The sequence below is a fragment of the Armigeres subalbatus genome, chromosome 3 (assembly GCF_024139115.2).
Source record: "Armigeres subalbatus isolate Guangzhou_Male chromosome 3, GZ_Asu_2, whole genome shotgun sequence".
Taxonomy (NCBI): Eukaryota; Metazoa; Arthropoda; class Insecta; order Diptera; family Culicidae; genus Armigeres; species Armigeres subalbatus.
The window spans coordinates 232,290,144-232,313,967 of record NC_085141.1 but is presented as its reverse complement, the minus strand read 5'-3'; the positions used below and the strand labels follow the sequence as shown (position 1 = coordinate 232,313,967).

The window sequence follows — 23,824 nt, the reverse complement described above, 5'->3', positions numbered from 1 at the left end:
TGTCTTTTTGCCTTTCTCGTATACTAAGTATACGTAAAGGATATATGATCGCTCCAAAAACCAACTTTTCATAGAAGGCCCGGAGACCCATAATGTTATATAAGTACACCCAAAATAATATTCCCATCATATCTACGTGAAAAACAACGTGGTTTTTTTCCACAGCACTATTCACGTAACAATTACGTGATTCAAAGGTGGAGGAACTCAGTTCCACTCAATCGGCTGACACTAGCATGTCACGTGAAGATTACGTGACTGGTTTATTACTTTTATGTCTGACCTAAATAAGATTGTTTTTCTTTTACTTTATCGAAAATTAAAGATATAACACAAAATTCGTTTCCAGTTTTTATTTCAGAATTGATAATCTAAACATATTTATGTACATCTTTAGAGTAAAATCAGCAGTGTTTCAAATCGTTCGGGGCTGTCAGTTTGAATATGAATCTGAAGCATTGAAGTTCCCAGCAGCTGTTCTAGATTCAGTTTTTATACCAGTCAACTGTCAAAAAAAACTGGTATAACGCTCCGTTCTATTTTCTGCAGATTTGAACCACGATTGAATCACGAGATTCAAATATTTTTCAATTGTTTTGGTGTATGGATGCGTCATTTTATCTACGGATCAATCCACTTTGCAATTCCGGCGCCTTTCTTGGCAGTAACATAATGATTTCAAGTAATTGAAAATTTGAAAAACATGAATAGAACACTGCTGGGAAAACCAGTGAGTTTGTTCTATTTTGCTCCAGATGCAAACTAGAATAGTGGTCGAAAATTTAGAATCAAACTGAATCACTCCTGATTTCACCCTTAGGGTGTTGATCAAGGGAAACGACACAAGTTTTTCTACACCGAGAAATCCCGAAACAGCATATTCCGCTAAAAGACAACATATCTTTTTCGGGATTTTTGGGCTTGAAAAACTTGTGTCGGAGCTTCCCGTAATAGTTTCGTCGGACAGATTTTCAAGGTAGAGCAAATTTGGTGGAAACTTCTGATGCTCGAACTGAATCAGAACGCCGGAAGAAATCGTGTACATCGTGCGAAAATAACATGATGGGATGAGCAGTTGAGGTTAAGTTAGAGTTGAAAACTTTTCGTTCATGGTCCGGCAATAGTTGGCTGCAAATAATTAGAAAATGCTCCAAAATGTATATATGTATAAATAGGATTCGCAACAATATAGTACAAACCTCATGAACAATCGATTCCTGCATGCATAGCCATGGGAAATCAGAACTTGAGACAAAATATTTTCAAAAAAATTCTATCCATAACAATCTGAATTACTGACTGGCTGACTGACTGACGTTTCTGACAGAACAAACAATCTGAGTGAGTTCCCATCTAAGTGACATGTACAGTGATATGAAATTCACGTAAATCTTATAGTTTATTTGGATGAATTTCACGAAATTTAATTTAATTATCATATTACATCGCTTACGTTTCATGAGTATCAGGTATAGTGAATAGTGTGAGTGAGATTAGCTAGATACGTGAATTTTCACGTAACGTTAACGGGTTGAATATTTTGAGTGTATGCCTGTATGTGTATGTGTGTCTGTGAGCACCCATCCAAAAAAATGAAGCAAAAATGTCACTCATTTTTCAGGCACTTTCCGATTTGCTTGCAACAAGTTGCATTCGACGCAGAATCCTGTCCCATTGTTTTTCTTATTAATAACTAGCAGCATGTACCCGGCCTTGTTCGGAGTTGCCAGTTTGATTCGCAGTTTTTTAACATTCGGAAAATGAATAAACCAATTGGTCAACAGGATGGTTGTGTTTTCTTATTGATACTTCATCATTTGATTAAAAGAAGGCAGATTTAATTTGAAAACATTAACTGATTTTAAAAAAGGGATCAAATTCAAAATGGGATCACATTCACCATCCAGAAGGAAACACATAAATCATTGCTTTTTACTGGGCAAACTATGATTTCGATTAAGGGTTGAGTTGATCGATAACTAAACAATACCACAGTTACAGTGAATTGCTCGTTTTATAAAGATAACCCCTTCCTCTTACCCTCCCGCTTTTTCCAATGACCATTCCACCCCCTTTGTTATCTTCTCCTTAGGATAGAGAATGTGTGTACCAAATTTGGTTGTTTGGTAGTTACACTGAATTTCCCGTTTTCTGAACAATACCCCTCCCTCCTTTCCCAAATTACCCTCCTATATGATCAGCTTCTCATAGTGAATATGTGACCAAATTTTGGTTGAAATCGGTCTTGGGGGTTGGGAGATACACTGAATTGCTCGTTTTCCAAAGACAACCCCTCGCCCTATATCCTTCCCTTTTCCGAATGACCATCCAACCCCCTTTGTTATTTTTTCCTTAAGATAGAAAATGTGTGTACCAATTTTGGTTCAAATCGGTCCAGGGGTTCATAATTTACTCTGAATTGCCCGTTTTCTGAACAATACCCCTCCCTCCAGAACCCTGCCCCTTCCCTAAATTAACTCTCATATGATCGTCTCTTCACAGTGACAATGAGTTCAAAATTTGGTTGAAATCGGTTAACTTCCCCTGAGGATAGAGAATGTGTATACCAAATTTAGTTGAAATCGACCAAGTGGGTCAGAAGTAGTTAGCGAACATACATACATACATAGATTGGTTTTTATATATATAGATATAGATAGCTGTATGCACCCGGCCTTGCTCGAAGTTGTCAGTTCGATTCGCAGTTTTTTCACAATCGGAAAATGAATAAACCAATTGGTCAACAGGATGGTTGTGTTTTCTTATTGATACTTCATCATTTGATTAAAAGAAGGCAGATTTCATTTGAAAACAATGACTAATTTTGAAAAAGGGATCAAACCCAAAATCGCCTTATTCCGGGCAAACATCTATTTCTAAAGAAGGAAAATCATCCACCGATGTCTTTATTCCGGGCAAACGTCTATTTTTAAAGAAGGGATCACATACACCATCCAGAAGGAAACACATTAATCATTGCTTCTCACTGGGCAAACCATGATTTCAATTAAGGGTTGAGTTGATCGATAACTAAACAACCCAACAAACATTCACTAGTTTAACTAACATCAGTGTGATCATTCAGTTCAGCACTGTGTTGAATTATGTATGTACTATTTCTTATCGCAACTTCTGTTCAGGCGTTGTTCACACAATTTTGGAGAAATTACATAGCTACAACATCTCATTTTGAAAAACAACTTTATTACCTAATTCCTTAAACCTTTACTAAGCATTTTTCTTAGCCTTAATTCTTTGAAAATAATAACGCATTGAGAGTAACATGATCAAGATCTCAATTAAACGTATTGCAATTGCTATTTTCATATAATCATTTTAAAATTTTCCTAAATCGGGTCTCGAACTGCTGACATTTGATCATCCGCCGGTAACGTTGCCATCCACGCCATCCTTGATTTGTAAGTTATGGCTTACTCAATGCAATACATAAATAATCGTATGGCTGAATATGAATCATAATTGGACTGTTAATCAACAAGTCAATCTGTCAAACTACAGTTTGTTAATAACTGTACAAGATTTTTATTTCAACCATTGTTCAGCCAGTCATAACCATTCAACACTGGGAAAAAATATAAGAAAATAATGTCAAAACGATGAAATAAAATTCGTCTCCAATGATGGGGTTTATGAAATTTAAATAAATTTATGTTCGACCTTTCTCAGATACTCTGAATAACCGGTTGCGATATTATTCTGCCATCAATACCACACATGCAGCGAGTAAATAACTACACATATCGACATTTATTTACATATAAAAAACAACTAGTATATAGGAAATCTGTAACAGACATGCAATATGGTCGATTTTTTTTATGAATTTGTTTGTGTTCGTTTCCTTTTCAACTTTACAACAACTGCATGAATTTTCTTCATTGCACCAGCAATTTTGTTCGTTATAATCTCCAACAGCTTTATCCTAGATCAGGAATTAATTATGTATCACGAAACAATTATGCATTGCCCCACGAATATAAAAAGCCTGAGTGTGAATGAATCCAGCAATGTCTTGAAAATAAATTATTATTTTCTTATCCAAATATCATCAATTCAAGCCATCACGATTTTCTTTCAAAGGAAAAAGCATAAACTATTATCATGTTTTCTCCCACTGTGCGATAGATCCGGTAAAGATGAAATCCAATGGTTAAGAAGGACAACGGTTAAGAAGGATGTCTAATGCTCGCTTATTAATCTACTATTCAAACTCAATTCGACCACCATTTTAGAGCATCACATCATAGTCGAACAGAGAATTTTGAAAATCATTAGTTCAGCACATTGATGAACTTCCCCAATGTGCTGAAATGTGATAATACTAAAACGTTAGTTCGACCTCAAATAAATGTGGTAAACAAATAAATAGGCCAAGTCGAATATTAGTTGGATCAAATGCTAAGATGAAATCTGTCTAGCGAATTATTCAGCATCCATTTTATTCAGCTATGAAGATTACAAATAAATAATAATTCGACTTAGATGCTTATTTATAGCTTGTCGTTGTTTGTTGGGAATACAACTCCCCCACTTTCTCCCCTTTTCCATCCTTAACCCACTATCGTCGTCTACTTAACATGAAGAGTGAGCGTTCCAAATTTGGCTGAAATCTGCTAAGGGGAGGTCAGAAGTTACACTGAGGTGAATGAGAGCTAAACAATGCCAGTCCCTCCACAACCTTCCCGTTTGCTAAATATCATCCCTAACACCTACCTTCGTCTTCTTAAGAAATAGAATTTGTGTTCCAGAGTTGAATGATTTAATCATTCGTTGGAAGCTTTATTCATTAACTCTCCGATCTATAGATTTCTATGGCTCTTCTACCTTTCAAAAATAGAGAATATGTGTACCAAATCTGGTTGGAATTGGTCCTGAGGGTTGGGAGTTACACTGAATTGCTCGTTTTCTAAAGACAACCCTTTCCCTATACCCTCCCTCTTTTCTCAATGACCATTCCACCCCCTTTGTTATCTTCTCCTTAGGGTAGGGAAAGAGTGCACCAAATTTGGTTGAAATCGGTACAGGGGTTCAGAAGTTACACTGAATTTCCCGTTTTCTAAACAATACCCCTCCCTCCAGACCCCTCCCCCTTTCCCAAATTACCCTCCCATATGATCGGCTCCTCATAGTGAATATGTGTACAACATTTGGTTGAAATCGGTCCTGGGGGTTGAGAGATACACTGAATTGCTCGTTTTCCAAAGACTACCCCTCCCACCACTTTCCCCCTTTTCCAAATAACCGTCCCACCCCCTTTGTTAACTTCCCCTAAGGATAGAGAATATGTGTACCAATTTTGGTTGAATAGGTCCAGGGGTTCATAATTTACTCGGAATTTCCCGTTTTCTGAACAATACCCCTCCCTCCAGACCCCCCCTTTCCCAAATTACCCTCCCATATGATCGTCTCCTCATAGTGAAGATGTGTACAAAATTTGGTTGAAATCGGTCCTGGGAGTTGAAAGTTACACAGAATTGTTCGTTTTCTAAACAAAACCTCTCCCATCACCCCTACCTCTTTTCCCAATAATCACCCCACCCCTTTTGTTAACTTCCCCTAAGGATAGAGAATATGTGTACCAATTTTGGTTGAAATCGGCCAAGCGGTTCAGAAGTAGTTGGCGAACATACATACATAGATTGGTTTATATATATATATATATATATATATATATAATATATAATATATATATATATATATATATATATATATATATATATATATATATATATATATAGATAGAAGAAAAAGATAGAAGAAGATTGGTCACATCGGACTATGGGATCAGAAATGATGGCCAAGATGCCATTTCTTATTGAAAAAAAAATCGAAAAAAATGACACTCATTTTTAAGGCACTTATCCTTAACCGACTTGCTCCACAGAAAACTCTACCATTGTTTCCTATTGAAAATTGGTCAAATCGAACTATGGGCTCAAAAGTAATGGCCAAAATACTATTTTTTATAATGCACGAGAAAGGCACCATCACCGCTAGGTGGATTAATCAGGGTTTTTTCTTTAATTTTTGTCTTCGTATCAAATTTTCTTGGATTTCCATGGTTCTGGATAACACGCGAAATCTCGCTCGTGATAATTAGCAGCTTGCATTTTTTGCTGTACTTTCGTGGTACCAATTTGTATTTACTCATATTCGGCAGTTTCTCATTCAGATAATTTCATGGTTTAAACTGTTGTCCTCTTTTATTTGTTGACATTTCATATTAATGTTTCGAAACGGAACAAATCCAGCCACCAATGAAAGCAAGCAACTTGGAATTTCAGATGAAAAAAATATGCTCAAACTGGACGTCGCGTTATTAGTTTCATTTATTTGGGAGGATCGTTAAAAAGGCATACTTCCCTGCATGGTTAAAGATCATAGAAAATTACCATGACTTCGTAGGACTGAAAGAACACCATGTCGTCGCCGTCTTCTACAGAATTCTGCAAACAGCTTGCCAGCAGAGTAAGGAATGGATATAATACTCGGAAAAAATGCGCAATGCGGCTTTTTCAAAGATCTGAGGATAATAAAAAATATTATGACCGAAACATTGGATACAACATAAGTGTGTATACCGTAAGGCAACGAAATCCGTTCACTTAAGCACTTCCGTATATGCAAGAGTCGCTAAAAAAAATGCGAATCGGATGCCAATAGAACGTTCATCGTTGATACAGGTGCAAAAGGGCCTCTATTTTCAAGTGTTCCACTTTACGCACAGCAATAAAAATTATGATGTAATAAGGAACATTATCGACACCTACTGTATCGAAAGCTGTCAATCGTGGATGGATCAAAGAATATAAATCCGTACAGCTATATTTTAACTATGGTTCTGTCTCATTCCAGAATGAAACACTAATTAAATTTAAAACGATAGTTGAATAATTATCGTACAACCCTGCTTGTAGGGCGCAGGATTGATATTGACAGATATCGAATAATTTTTAATAGAAGTTTTATTTGTTTTTATGACTGGCTGTTTTATTTTAATTTTCGAACAATCACGTTTATGGTAAATCGGGAGATTAGACAGATCCTAAACATTTAAAATATAGCAGACCGATTCACTAGACTACCACTGTAAATAGTTCAATACGCACCTTGAGCAACGATTTAGGGGTAATGACGGCTTTGGCAGGTTTTGTTCTATTATTGTCAGGGGTTTTTTTATGACTGATTATGCTCAAATTTGGCCCAAACATTCTTTGCATACCAAAGAATATTGTGGCCAAATTTCATAAGTTTCGGTCGATAAAAACCCCCTGCCAATAATAGAACTAAGCCTGCCAAAGCCGTCTGTTCCCCTATTTGATTTGTATTCCGCTGGGCTTACTTTACTCATTGCGATTTACAATTGAAACACTTTTGGTAAACACACGAACAAATGGTACCCCAAACCTCAGCGTTTGGTGGTGGCGATTTATTTTTGATTTTAGTTATTTCAATTTCGAAGTCTATTTCCCATTTAATGTACCAAGTAGCTTACTGTCAAGTATATGCACCAGATGAGACAAATTATTTATGAATTCCTTACACCCCCTCTAATTCATTGATATCTCATGATTTGGACGGACTACGGTGCTGTACAGATTTCGGTCCCCCACGGTAATATACACTGTGTATGGAACCAAGAAGCATTTAAAACTAAAAGTTCTATGGCAACCCGCAGTATGCTTCAGACAGGAAACCAAAGGAGAGAAATGTTGCTATGGTATAAAATATGTTTAATGATGATTGGAAAGCATAACCGCTTCATCGTTTTGCATTCCTTTCATCTTTTTTCGCTCAAATATGCTTTACACGCAGCACGTGCAAAAATTGTCCGGAGCAGAAAAAAATGGCAAAGGACTATGCTCCAAACTTTAGCGGCCCACGCGGTATCAAAATATTGGTTATTATGGAGATTACATGTAGCTCTAATTATTTTACAGTGGGTCCAAAAAGTATTCGTCTAGCTGCACATATTTTACCTAATTTTGAAACTAAGGCCCCACACAAGGAAATTGCAGATTTTACAGTAATCCCATATATTTTCTGTAAAATTTTCCGTTTTCGTCGTCGTTCCGCTGAATTACGTTTGGGGCTTAAGGCGTGATAGAAATGAATTTCATAAAACTATCTTCTAAATTTGGTAGAAGACTTAACATTTCATAATTATAATTCTGAAACAGAGAGAAATTCCAATTAATATTGTTGTCAAGTAGAAAATGTCCAAATTATCATATTTTTGCTCGCACAAAATCAGTAAACGCTACCTTGCTGATCGTGTATGCGGTACAGGCCCACCGGCAGGCTAAGCCGGTGTAACGAGAGTGCGATTGCATCCCAGCTAGCACTGTTGAATGCGTTCTTCACACTAAGGGTCACTAATAGGGTGTATTCGATAAAAATGGCGCACCAAAAATCTTCTGTAACTTTTGAATTGTATGAGGAAAAAACCCGAAAGTTTAATTTGAGCAAATCTTATTCATAGTGTATTGTTTGCATCTACAGAGTTTCATAGTTATTCAAACAGTGGTTCCGATCATATCATCAGAACAAGAAATTGCCAGGAAAAAAAATGTTGTACATCTACCATCAAAATCCGGAGGCGTCCCACCGATCGATCGATAACAAGTTTGGGATTGCACATTCAACTGTATCTCATGTAATTAGAACCTTCATGAGTTTTCAAATAAAGGAATTGAATAGTGCAATGGACAGTGAAATGACCAGTAGTGGTACAACAGCTCAAGAAGTTTCAAAACGTGTCAATCTGAGATGTCGCTAACAGGATCTAACAAGAATATTTCGTTGCCAAGTCTAAGTTGGCGGATGTCCGAACGAAAACATTATCAAAATTTGCAAAGAAGGCAGATCATTTGCGGATGTGGTGAAGTAAGCGCACCTTTCACTACTTCCGGAACAATCAACAGTACGATTTACACCGAAGAAGCCGCAAGAAGAAAACACAGAGTACCTACTCTGTTTTAGCCTGATCTGGCGTCCTGCCACTACGCTCGAAACGTGTTATGGGACGTACACACGGTCAAGCAGTTTGACCAACATTGACTCCACCTCTCCTTTATTCAAACATCCATCAAGTTTTACCAACAACGGCACGAACAATCAATTTATTCGACCAACAATATCACACACGAACGACCGAAACGCCAACTGTCAAATGGTTGTTCGAACAACTTCACACACGTTCAAACAAAGCAGCAACCGAAGCGTTTTCTTGGGGCGGAGTCAATGTTCGTCAAACTGATTGACTGGTGTGTACGATGCATTATGGAACGTACACACGGTCAAGCAGTTTGACCAACATTGACTCCACCTCTCGTTTATTCAAACATCCATCAAGTTTTACCAACAGCGGCACGAACAATCAATTTATTCGACCAACAATATCACAAACGAACGACCGAAGCGCCAACTTGAGCACCAACCATCAAAAAATATATGGGGGTTTGTGAAACTTCACTACAAATGCTCAAACATGTTCGGCGAACCTTGACTCCACCCCCGACAACTCAAACTAAAATCAAACTGTTTTAATTTTTTTCCAACCGAGCCGCAAACTGTCAAATGGTTGTTCGAACAACTTCACACACGTTCAAGCAAAGCAGCAACCGAAGCGTTTCCTTGGGGGCGGAGTCAATGTTCGTCAAACTGCTTGACTGGTGTGTACGTTGCATTAGAGTGGTACCGAGCTAACGGAGTTAAATTTGTGCCAAAATATATGAATCCACCAAATTCATCGGAACTTCGCCCAATTGAAACATTCTGGTCAATTGTGACGACAAAACTTCGCAAACAGCCCAAAATTAGTAAAATAGAGCTGGAGTTAAAGAAAATTTGGGTAAAAACAACAAAAATACTGGGAAAATCTATTGTACAAAATTTGATGGGTGTAGTGAAAATGAATGTGCGCGCATTCGGGATGGGTGATGAAATCGAATAAAACAAATGTTGTAAATCATAACTCATTAAAAGTTTTTCATTGCCTGAAAATTTCAATCAAATCCGATAATCGGTTTGATTTTGGAGAGTAAATACAGTAAAAGTTCGCTAATTGTTTTTTTAGTTGGGGCGCTTTTTAGTTGGGGGTCGACTCAGCTCGTCGAACTGAACAAATGTCTGTCTGTCCGTGTGTATATGTGTGTGTGTGCACACGAAAACCGAAAAACATTAGCCACTTTTTCATATAGTAATTCTTAACCGATTTTCTCGCAACAAGTTGCATTCGACAGGGGACAAAGCCTTGTTGATCACTATTGAATTTGATAACGATCGACCATTGCGTTTAAAAGTTATTAAGAAAATGGAATCGAACTATATAAGCGCCATATAAGGTTGGTTTCTGCGAATGCGAGAACGGCAGCATCACCACTCGGTGAATTAAGTTGGGTTTTGATCATCTATATATCATGATCATCTATATATAAAAAAACAAAGTTGGCATTTTTACAACCGCGCATCACTCAAGTATAGACAGTCCAACTTTTCCTAATTCATATTAGCTCTTTTTTTTGCCAGGAAAAATGTTGGGATGAAATTTGAATGCTTTGAAATCAAAACTCAATCTTTTCGATGAAATGGTTTTTCATACATTTCGGATAGATTTTTAAAATGTTGACAATCTTTATGTACAGGGGAAGGTGAGGAATCTAAACTCCCGGGGAGGAGACTTGATCACCCCCTGTTTTATCAAGAACTGAAGTAGTTTGTTATAGCGTATTTCTTAGTATAGATCATCTGGACAAATGATCGTTATGTGGTGAGTTATTTTATGGATTGACAACCTTATTTATTCTGCCGAGCAACTTTTCATAGCAGTGACCAAATGCTTTCGTTTTTCACAGCACAGAGCCATAAATAATAAATATGCTTAACCCTTATCCTCTCTTCATACTTTTTAGGCACTAAAAAATGGCTTCAAAAAATCATAAGTCCTTTGATTCTTAACCGATTTTGACGATTCACCTACCAAACGAACCGGTTAGGTCTCTAATTTTCAAACCTGAGAAGAGAATCGGTATTGGCCACCTGGTTCCGGAATAATTCCGGGGTCGAGTGGGGTACCTTTTTTTTCTCAAATCAAATGACCTTGCTAAAAGTCTAAAAACTAATTTTTTGATGTGTTCTACTTCGTGAAATCACGAAACATGTTCAATAGTGCGTCTTACAAGGTTCCTTGGTGGGTTTGGACAGATTATGCGGCATTCCTGTTTCCCACGGGAAGTGGCCACTTTTCGATTTGATCCGAAGCCCATCTTGCGACGACGCAAACTTCATGATTTCGCGAAACAAGCTGAATAAAGTCTAATTTGAGATGCCTAAGTCAGGTCAGGTCAGGTTCCGTGGCATTCCGAGGACCTGGTTCCCCCGGGGAAGTGGGCACTTTTTGATTTGATCTGAAACCCATCTTGCGACGTCTCAAACTTCACTAATTTGAGGTACCTGAGTGGTTCTGGTCAGGTTCCGTGGCATTCCGAGGACCTGGTTCCCCCGGGGAAATGGCCACTTTTTTATTTGATCCGTAGCCCATCTTGCGACGTCTCAAACTTTATGATTTCGCGAAACAAGCTCTATAGAGTCTAATTTGAGTACCTAAGTGGTTCTGGTCAGGTTCTGTCATTTCATCACAATTTCAGGATAATTGAATTTAAAGTTTTTGTCTCTATATGGGGACACTTGATCCCTCATTAGTCACCCATACAAAATTTCGGCGAAAAAATTCAAAAAAATATAAAGCTGTTCTCAGGTTTCGATTTTTTTTGTAGATTTGACAGATTTGATGAAGGGTTTGCAGGAATAATTATTTATTGCGTAGATAGCATAGAAAGGGGATCAAGTCTCCCCAGTCTCCCCTACAAAACAAAGTTGGGATTTGTACGACCACGCCTTCTTCGTTTCACGAGGAAAAGTGTTATGATGAAATTGTAGTGCTTTGAAGATCAAAACTCAATCTGTTCGATGAAATAGTTTTCATAATTTGCATGGAATTTTTAAATTTTGACCATCTATATATGAAACATAGTTATAAAAAATGAGAGATCATTCTGAAGAACCGATTTGTTTGTTTTGTTGAGCGCAAAAAATTGTATCAGTAAATTGATCAATTTTTGGCTAGACAAAGATCGCCGGGTCAGCTAGTATTTTTATATTTTTTTTGGGCCAAAATCTATGCGAAATGCGTCCCGCGTTTCGCAGCTTACGAAAGTGATTGCTTGACAGGTCGTCCGTACCTTGTCAGCCTTTTGAGGATAACCCTCTCTAGCAACTTGTCCGTCGTGTCTATAAGACAGATTGATCCATATGGCGATTGGTCGCCCGGCTGGGAAACAGCATCAAATTTTGCCTTTTCCATCTATCAGGGAATCTACTCTCATCAAGGCATCTCTGCATAGCCAGCATGAACATGTTCGTGTTCGCTATTTTTTTTTTCTTTTTTGAGAGGTGTTCAGCCCTAGGCTGGCTCACCTCTAATCAAACCGTGCTCGCTATGATTGCTGCTTTGAGATCGCTGTTCGGAATTTCTTTAGGCCCTGGAGCTTTGTTCGTTACCAGGTATTTAGCCACCGAGAGTAACTCTTCGTTCGTCGCCGGAGCCACCATTTCAGCCGCATCCATATTGCCTTGCTGTGCAGGAGGTCAGGGACTTATTGCTTGTTAAGGAAGGACCTCGATAATCCGCGCTAACCTATCCGTGGACCATTCGACGGGTGAAGAGCTCTCTTTAGTCTTGGCCATCACTATCCTGTAGGCGTAATCTCATGGATTCCCGTTGGCTCCTTCGCATAGGATGTCGAAACACGCTTTCTTGCTGCTCTTGATGGCCTTATTAAAGACCAGTTTCGCAGCTCGAAACACTTCACGGCGGTCCGCTCTTTCATCCTCGATGTGGGCACGTTGGATCCTTTATCTAGCCTTGAGGTAGGTTGATCGAAGGGCCGCAATCTCGGCACTCCACCAGTATCCCGGGCGTCTACCATTTCTCGGCAGGGCTTTCCTCGGCATGGAGGCGTTGCACGCGCGTGATAGGACAGCTACCAACGCAGCCCCGCTTAGACCTTCAGTTTCAGCTTAGGGAAGATCCATTAATTACGGAGACGAGCCAGCCTCGGGCTGAAAGTAAAGACACACAAAAAAAAATCCATTAATTACGTAACACAAAAATTGACCATTTTTACCCTCCCCTCTCCCCCCTATGACACACTTTTTGTATGAAGCATCTGAAAATTTTGTATGGATCGTCACACGGACAACCTCCCTCCCCCCTCCAATCGTTACGTAATTTATAGACGTTCCCTTAGAGACCTTCGCTCTCTAAGTCATTGATCATCCAGCCTGACGTACCTGACAGGGCGTTAAATCTCCTGCTATGGCGACCGGCTTACGACTCACTAAGTCGGACGATAGCCTATCGATCATCTGGTTTAACTGTTCTATTGGCAACCTTGGTGAGGCATAGCAGCTACAATAGAACACACCATTAATCTTGGCTATCGCGACACCCTCAGCAGAGGGGTGTACCACCTCTTGGATCGGGTACTGCCCCGTTGTGCAAATAGCCGCCATCCTAGACCAATTGCCGTTATCGACAGGGACATTGTACGGGTCGGACAAGAGGGCAACATCGGTCCTCGACTACGAGACCGACTGCCGCCTCAGCTGCTGGTCCAGTTGCTTGCACTGGAGGGTCACTTTCGCCCCCAACGACCTAACCTCGGCACTGTCACCCAAGACCTCTTGGGCCAGCTTCCTGAAGTCAGTCACACTAGCTTGCGCTCCCAATTTCAGAACCAAGATCATTTAACCGGTCTTGGGGCGTCTGACGCTTCGCACGTCCTGAACCAGCGTCGATAGCTTTTCGGCCGCCCGCATCGATTTAAGGACTTCGGCGTACTTTTCCTTATCAGTTTTCACCAACAAGGTCTCGCCTCTGTCCTTAGCTTTCTTTGCGGGTAGAGTTTCGTTCAACTTTCGCTTTGCCCTACAGACCAGCTGCCAGGGATTTTCGGTCCCTTGTGCCGATGGCACAGACTGGCTGATACCCTCTGGCGGCCCGGCGACTTGCGCCTGGTTGATGCCTTTCACATTTTTGGGCCGTCTCGGGTCGACGCCCTTCGGGCTCCTCTGCATCCCGATCTGCTCCGTCCAGACGACGTGTGGCATTGGTTATTGCACCATTGTTGGCCTTCTCTCTTCCCACCAACGCATCCTGTTTTTTTCTTGCGACCCGAACAGCCTGGCGGAGCATCCGAATGTTCTGTTTCAGTTCCTTACTGATGCTCTGTCTTCCACTCGCGAACTCGATGATATCATCGAGTTTCTCAGCGACCACCCGCATCCCGGGTAGTGGCCCGCCGAGCGTGCTGATAGGGATATACCCCATCACTGCTGGGGAGACTCTGGTGCTGCTAGTTGCAGCCTCTGTCACTCCGCTCTCCGCCTCCCTGGGACTCGCCAAACCCCCCTTGGCAAAGGGGTTTACCACATCCCTGCCTAAGGGGCCCTATACACGATCCGACATGTTGTACAACTTTGAAATTTCGTTCGGTCGGAGTGAAGTAGGACCGTCTGTGGGCAAGTTGTACTATTCAACAGTCATACAACTCGCCCACAGACGGTCCGACTTCACTCCGACCGAACGAAATTTCATGGGGTCGGAGTCAAAGTTGTACAACATGTCGGATCGTGTATGGGGCCCCTAACGCATCGTCAAAAGAAACAAAATTTGGCCTATCTAAACCGGTTTGTCTAACGACATAATGCAACTATTACCTAAATTGCAATGACGAGCCTTTATACTATTAGCCTACGAATTACTTACGAATGTCATTTAAATTTTAATATTGCAAATACATGCAAAATAACTACCAAAACAATACCATTCTTTTTAATAAGATCATGTTATTCAGCGTTACACAAGAGATTCAGTACGGTCGGTCGGTAGCATCGTAACTCAGGTGGACTGTACCACCCAGCATGAATCGAAGATGTAGTATGTAAGGAGTAAAAATAGTATTCGGTGACGGATGAAAGCACGAGATCGCGTATTTTCGAATTGTTTTGGCTGCTGTCGCAGACACGCTACTTTATTTATAATCCTATAAATTTCTCAGAATGACACCTACTTTTTGCTCCTATTGAGCATGGTCATTAGCTTAGCATTAATCTTCCAACATACGGACAACGATCTGAATGGGATTCAATTGCCAGACAAAAGGCTAAACATGAGCCAACATGTTTGAAACATAGTCATAGTAGATAGTTATTATTGTAAATTTTACATTAGGTGTTGGGCGTAAGATAGACGTAAAACAAAACCAATGATTATTCAAATAAACATATAATTGTGAATTGACTGCAAATGTGAATGATTAACACGAACTAGATTTTTATCTGTTTTCCTATAGCATTACTCTAACTTAAAAATTCATTGATGGGACTTGTGGGAGAACACGTTCTTACATGAATGAATGGGAAAAGTGAGAAAGTTATTTTCGGCGGTTATTCATGGGCCAAGGTGCTGGTGATCAAATCCCACCTAGCATTACATCAGAAGTTTTCGGTGCACCATCCCATTGGGCGGCGAGCGTCATTACTGCAAGCACGCATTCTCGGGGTGACATACTTTGCAGAGTGTATCCACTGCAGTTTTAAAACGGGTAGACAAGATATGCATGTTTTATTATTGACTTCTGATTTTTACCTGAGTGTACTTCCAATGCGCAGTGCAATATTGGGTGGAATTACATCATCCTTCGAGCTTTGATGTTTTAAAGCGATATTCTCAATGGTTTTAGTATTGAAGCAACATGGTTAAACCGATGTTGGTTTTGCATCTTTTAAAACATTCAATTCATCAATGAGCACTATTTGTGTAGCGAAAATAGGGGAAATACTAAATGATGGAAACCATTGCTATGGTTTCAATTAACAGTGGTTCTCACATTAGAAATGTTTGTAGCTGATTAAGGAGAATATATCATCCTAACGTCCATTTGGCATCCATTTTTCATTTGTCGGCCTCATTAGTTTTTCAAAAAGATCAGCCTTAATGTAAAGTGAACTTAACTGAGTTCTAAAAGAATGATCAACTGCGCCTTTGTTCAATGTTTTAAATTCCGCATGGCTCAACTACTCATGGGCATCGATTGTAAACATTCATGATAACCGCTGTTGTGATTGCATGAACGCCATAGTCGAAGCTGTTTACCCATCCAAACCAGTTCCAGAGATGGGGGCTCGTCCAACGACAGCCAATTATCATAGTTAACGTCATCTCGTTTGCTTGTTTACGAGGGCTCGAGTGTTGTGGAACGATGCAAAACAAGTGCACTCATTTTGTAGGATTTTTTATCTCTAATAGGTACTCCGAGTATTTTGCTAATGAATGGTTATCATCCTTCCAACTAGAGACAGATTCTCGAACAACTAGGGTTAAGGATGGGCTCAAGAACCCATGATTGAAACATTATTTACTTCAAAACTCCACCGTAATCGTGTGAGCACACTTGAGAATTTGCAATGCAGCTAGTTGAAATTGAACTTAAAAATGCAATTGCGACCCTAGAGTGATGTGCCGAAGCGCAAAAGCCGAATACCTGCCGAAACCCTATGAACAATTAAATAGAACCGTGACTTACGAAGAAACCCAGAGCTTGTTTGAATGCAAATCTGCACATTTTTAAGGCAAGCTTGTGATCTAAACCACGCATAATCTGTCTGCTACCATACATACGTTTTGAAATCAAATCTGGTATTATTTTTATTACAATATAGCGAGGAAATCTGACCGAATTCTGGTGACAAATTATATTTTTCTATCTCGTCCTGTCCTTGATTATAAGAACAGTCATCATGAGCACATTTGTTAGAACAATCAACATCAAAAATGCCTTTTCATGCAGACTTGTTCATAGCGTATCGCTACCCGAGCAGGAGAAAATAACTAAATAATACCTAATTCTGTTATTGATATCCCACACTGGTATGAGCTTGGTATACGTTAATGGTAAAATACCAAAAAATAATATGTAAAACACTTCATGGATATCATATTTAGTTATTACAATACCAATCGCGAAACAAATTATTATTCGTTTGGTATTCAAACATCTTAGCATATCCCTAATCCTATGTTATCCCTAAACTTTTTATTAATTTTTTAGTATTTTTCATTTTATGCACACGAAATTCAAACCAACTACTGTTATCGAGGTCGTTGCTCCAGTTCAAGTATTGATGTTTGTTCACTAATACAATATGTTTTTCGAATGACCAAACTTCCAATTATGTCGAATCTGTAGGTCATAAATCATTCACACTGTTACTCTGGATATTTTAATTTGGAATTGGTTTCATGCGTAAATATGTTTTTCTTAATAATATTGAAAACAAAGTTATAGAGGAACTGTTCCATTTTTCATCTCACAATGGAATATTCGATTTAGTTCGGAATAAAATAATAAAACATCAATATCGTCAGATCTTTTTGTTGACAAACATAAGCAACATTACCATATACTTTCGATTCCCGATTGGTTGATTCTAGGAACCATGAGATGAACAACCGGAACAGTAACCCTACAAGAATGTTTATTATTATAAAACATGTAATATTGTTCTGTGCAACACTCCACACTGAATCACGGTTCATAGGCTGAAACGCAAAATCTTGAATCCAATTGGCCAATTATTGTTACTCGTCATCGGAAGCTGCCACGGCTACGCGCCTACCGCTTGATAACAAACTATTTATTGATAATTGATTTTATTGCGCATCTTCGAGTGTGACGCTACACTTGAAAAAAATATGGGAACATTCCTTCGAGACAAATTGAGTTCATCTACTCCCAGTATCAAGAGCAAACGGTGAAAAAGTGTAAACAGCATGACATAAAGGTCACAGAAATGTTTCGCTCCGTACACAGCAGATTGCTTTTTATGTCGAACGGTCTGCAGAAGAAACGTATGTTTCTAAGTAACACGTGCGAGCCATAAAAATGTGGAATAATTTAAATGTTATACGTTTTGCTCTTTTTAGAATCGATAGAATTTGTTTTGACTTAGCAGTGCTTGCCATTTCCGTTGCATTATGATGTCATCTATGAAACATATTTGTATATTTTGAAAGGTATCACCACTTTTTTTAAATGCGAGTATTTTAAAAAAAATATCGAGATTTTCTGCAAAATTATGATACCATCAGCTAGTTATGTTTGTAAACTATCGTATGGGGTTAAAAGCCTTAAGAACATCGTTACAGTTCAATGTTTATAAAAGGACTAGAGTGATTTAAATTTTGACTTTTCCACTGCACTTTTACCTCTTAACTTGGAAGATTTGCATTTCGGACTCGAACAATTTGCATTTCAGAATTGTCCAAATTTTAGTCCAGAATTAGCACATTATTTCTAGACCCTAACGTCCTTATGCCTAACGGGGTATACCCCATAAAAAAGCAAAATAGTTTAAAAACGATAATTTTCCAATGCATTAATATTGGGTTATTTTTAACTATCTCTTTGATTTAAATACCTTGAAATGGAACCTGAAAGTAGTAGAATATGGTCGAGAGAAAAGATTAAAAAAAAAACTCAAAGGTGCAGCCCAATCGGGTTGTACGCAAAGGTGACGTAGGACTACGTAGCTATTCGAAATTGATGGTATTTGCCATAATAATTTGTGTCGTTTTATTAACATTGAGCAAAATGCTCGGAGGCCAACTGAATCAAGAAGTCGAATAGTTGTTCCCAGTTGGATGGACTTTGATTCTCTAACCGTGGAATTAACATGACTCATCGGCCGCTGAAGCCACTCGACTGGCTTTCAGTCGGGGACATCACAATCCTTACTTTTCCACGTACGCTTACATCGCGGGCGAAAACCAAACGTTGCAAACAAAAATATTTGTGTTTGGTTTCACGCCACTTCTGATTTCTGATTCTGCTTATTTCTTCTTTATTTTTATTTTTATACAAAAGAAGGTTGATACGACAATCCGATATGAACTTTCTTCAAAGTGCAAAACTCAATCGTAACTAGCAAATTTGATAGCGCGGCGGAGGGAGATGATTTAATTAATATGAACGGATGGAATCATTAACAGCAACCAAGCTACCGCTAAACTCGATGCCGCCGAAACAATCCATTTTCGCAATTAACTCTTTCTTTCCATAAAATGCTGGTCCTGAGAAGAACCAATTTTCTTTTCCCAATGCGTCTTCCCAATAACCGCCGACCGCCACTAATATTTACAATAAAAAATTAATAACCTAGATTGGAACTAGCGCCCTAAGCGCTTCTTGGTCCGAGTGCAGGCAACGGACCCTAAACTTTTCTTTACACTCACCAAAGCGTTCAAGTAAGGGTCATTCCATATGAAATGACCGAGAAAAAATGCAAACGTGCAATCGACTTTCTTAGAATTAAATGAAATTTTGTCCAATTGTTTATATATGGGTTATACCCCAAACTCCCAAATTTCGTAGTTATTGGACCTCCCCACGATTAATACGACCATCCCCCTTTTCGAACAAATGTATGAAACCCATCATTTCATTTTGTTAATACCTCTGGAACTGTGAGGTCTATAGTCAATCTAAGGTAACTATTCAAAAGAAGATTTTTCAAGGAATTTATTTAAAAATATTTTTTTGATGTGCAGTGTTGCCAAATGAACAATTTTTAAGTTTTTGTTCGAAAAATACATTTTTTACCCAATGAGTATATTTGGATTCAAAAAATGACCTCACCAACGTGTTCTTTAGCCAGTTTTACATTGGAAACGTTTGAAACCTCGAGGTATTATGCTCCGATCTTGAGATACAGGATTTTAAAAATGAAAAGTCCTTTTTTCACTGTGAACATTGAGTATTTTTACTAATTTCCAAACATACACACACATTCGCATTGACACATACACACATACACAGCTCGATTGGTTCCTACCCCACTTTCCGCATCGCGATTGGAATTTATATGAAGATTAGTACGGAATTTTGCATTTTTTTCTCCTAGAGGCTTTATTTTATCGTTAATTCAATCATCTGACTCAATACGTTACCATATAGTCTGGAAGATGCCAAAAGAGTTTGCTGAAGAATAAGCATTGCTGGAAATATTACAATTTGTTCCTCAGCCCTAAAAGATTAAAAATTTTGAAATAACGCTCAGTTGAATGATTGGTACACGTAGTTTGGCAGTGCTGGCAGAATAAACAATTTTGGTCGTCGTTCCAGCAAGGATCCTTCTTCTGCAAAGTTTTTTGGCATCCTTAGAATCAACCTTTAACGCAATATGTCACATAGTTTAAGAAAATATGAATTCTCTAGGAGTTAAAAATGCAATAAATACAAAAAAAATGAATCGCAAGTATTATCCATTTATTTTCAAAATACAGAAAATAAAATCATTATCTCAAAGAAGACCATTTTTATGATGTTTGTTTTTGGTCTACTATTTTCATATTTTGATAATATACATACACAGTTGACAATTTTTGATTCCGTGGTGAGTGACTGAGAGCTCATGGCTGTCGTCAAATCACATTTGCGTGCTGTGAAGTGTGGGTTTAATTGCCGTGGTAGTAAGATAAAAACTTTTCGTGGATAATTCTCCTCTAGTCGACTAGTATTGACATTAAGCATTTCTTCTGCCTTGTGCATAATGTGTATAATTACTCTAATTACTGTATAATTACACTCCTTCTGTACGTACAAGTATCATTTACATAATGGTTTGCCTTTTTCATACACTATTTTTTACAAAAACATAGTGAAAGTCTACTTCCTTATGAGCTACTTTATTTTCCCTTTCTCGTACACTAAGCGTATCGAAAGGCTATATGTTCGCTCCGAAAACAAACTTTTTATAGAAGGCCCGGAGACCCATAGTGTTGTATACCAATCGACTTAGCTCGACAAATTAAGGTGATGTCTGTGTGTGTTCGCAGAAAAAAAAAACTTTCCATAGCAGGTGAAATACTATAGTACCTATGTGAGTAATAGTTTAATAGTACGCTTTACAACAATAGGTACAGAAAAGCTATTTCATCCTTAGTGACTACGTTGCCAAGTACATTATTTTCTATTCAAAGTTACATGTTTTACAATTTCTTTTAAGAAAACAATATCTTTGAATTCTTGGCAATTCCATAAAAACACTCTAGCAAAAAGGGTAAAGGTTAGGTATGCATAACAAAATCTTATGTGATTGATAATTTCCATATGAATCATATAAAATTCAAAACTCTATAACTCGAGAACGGCTCATAATACCTTTGGGTTTCAAGTGTTTCTTATGCAAAATTCTCTGGAGAACACGATGCTGGTGTTATTTTTCAAATAAAAATATACTCATTGGCAGAAAAATACAATTTTATACTTAAAACGCAAAAACAATACAGATGGCAACACTTCTACTGAAAATCTATATTTTTCTAAAAATGTTTGAAGAATTCTCTTCAAAATGCATAAAAAGAAGTTTTTTGTAGCTTTAAAACTGTCCAAGATATGAGTCGTTCAAAAATATGGTTTTTACAAATCGTCAAAAACGGGGGGTGCTCGCATTTGCCGAGGGGTTGTCCAATCATCAAATAAATTTGGATTTTTACATATAATCGGTAGATAAACAAATCCACAAAACTTGATTAAAATCGGTGTAAGTCGATTACAAGTGGTTCGGTCACTTGGTACGGAATGACCCAAGGTTTTTATCCCGGCCAGACGGTGGACCTCGGATGTTCTTGTCCTGGGAGGGGTGTTGAGGATCATCTTCAGGAATTTGTTTTGTACCCGAGGTGGTGGGTTTTAGCGCAGCTCTCCCAGACCGGCATGCCGTATTCGATCACAGGGAGGATGATTTGCTTGTAGACAGCAAGCTTATTTTTCAGGGACAATGACGACCGGCGGTTGATCAAAGGGTACAGTAGTTTCAAAAACAGGTTACACTTTGTCACCGTTTTGTCAGCCTGTTGCCTGAAAATAAGCTTGCTGTCGAGGGTCAAGCCAAAGTAGTCGGCCTCAGTGTTCCACAGTCGTGCCATTGAGTATGATTTTACAGTCCCCAGACGGAACATGTTTAGGGGATTTGGAGTGGGGGAAAATGATGACCTGGGTCTTCGCCGCGTTGATACAGATCTTCCAGCTGGTGAGGTACTCTGTCAGGGCATTCAGGCCTCGTTGGAGTTTTGCCACTAGCGCTCTGATCACTCTACCGTTGTAGACGATGGAGGTGTCATCTGCGAACAGAGACAGAATGCCGCCTTCTGGAGGTTCTGGCATGTCGGAGGTGAACAGATTGAAAAGCAGGGACCCGAGGATACTGCCCTGGGGGACGCCTGCGACGATGTTGTGCGCATTGGAACTCGCTCCGCTGATTGAGACCCGGAATGTCCTTGCCGACAGGTAATTGTTTTCTTGTTTTTCACCAGGTAGCTGGGAACCCAGCCAGCACGAAGTCGCATATGCTAGTGAATAAGTGTACAAGGTGGAGGCGATATAGGCGCATTCCTCCATTTGACTGCATGCAAAGTGCACGTATATGGCCTCCACTTTGTACACTTATTCGCTATGATATACGATCTTGTGTTTGCTGGGAAGATTGTAGCGTTGTAGTTTGTACACCAGGCGAACATGCCGTACATTGTCAAATGCCTTCTCGACATCGAGTAAGGCCATGGCGGATGTTTTTGAGACAAACTTGTTCCGTCTGAGGACGTTGGTAACTCGAGTCAGATGGTATACAGTTGACCAACCGCGTCGGAAACCAAACTGTTCCTCGAGCAAGATGTTGAGATTTTCGGCAGACTCAAGTAACCGGTGATGAATAGCTTTTTCGAATAGCTTGGATAACCCTGAGAGAAGGCTGATGGGACGATAACTTCTGGGGGGATTCTAGCACAAACGCCCGAATGACACTCGCCCGAATGACAAACGCCCAAATGTAACAGGCGCCCGAATAAGTCATATATTTCTCGCTTAACTTTTCAAAAGGACCTAAGTAACATTTTTTTCATGATTTAATTTGAATAGCGCAATAAACAGAAAAACATGAAAAAAGCGAGATTTATGTATACCTTCAGATTCTATAACAACATGTTATTTTTCCTAATCATATTGAAAGAAAAAATATGCCAATCACCTGGAATATATGAACGTACCAGTTTGTCTAATGTTGTCTACTTTAGATGTCTTCTTAGCCTGCAGTGGTCGTAGAGTATCAGTGGTCGCATTTCTTTCTTCTAGTTGGAACTGTTTTGGAACTCTGTAAAACGGAGGACTTCCTCGTTTCAAAAGCGTATTCCACTTATTGTGCCACCCTAAAATGTTATTGGAAGTTCGAGGAATACTGTTTAGGGTATTTTCGATGCTAGGAGTAGTGAGAAGTGAAAAATGAGAAGTAAAAAGAAGTGAGGAGCACGAAGTGAGAAATGAGATGTGAGAAGTGAGAAATGAGAAGTGAGAAGTGAGAGGTGAGAAATAAGAAGTGAGAAGTGAGAAGCGAGAAGTGAGAAATGAGAAGTGAGAAATGAGAGGTGAGAAATGGTGAGAAGTGAGAGGTGAGAAGTGAGAAGTGAGAAGTGAAAAGTGAGCAGTGAGGAGTGAAGAGTGAGAAGTGAGAAGTGTGCAGCAATAAGTGAGAAATGAGTAATGAGAAGAACGAAGGAAAAAAGATTAAAAAATAAGAAAAAGAGATGGAAGAAAAAAAGAAGAGAGAAGGGACAAAAGAGTGAAGGAAAATAGAAAGAAGATGAAATGAAGAAAGAAGGTAGAAAGGAAAAAAGGAAGAAAAAAGG

General features: G+C 38.9%; 1 long non-coding RNA gene across 1 annotated transcript; it reads right to left on the bottom strand.

Annotated features, from left to right (window-relative positions):
- Positions 1 to 301: 301 nt before the first annotated feature.
- Positions 302 to 1,542, bottom strand: LOC134226682 (uncharacterized). The gene is made up of 3 exons (XR_009983538.1): positions 1,200 to 1,542; positions 815 to 1,128; positions 302 to 391 (listed from the first exon to the last, which is right to left on the bottom strand). It is a non-coding gene; the product is annotated as an uncharacterized LOC134226682 (long non-coding RNA).
- Positions 1,543 to 23,824: the final 22,282 nt, after the last annotated feature.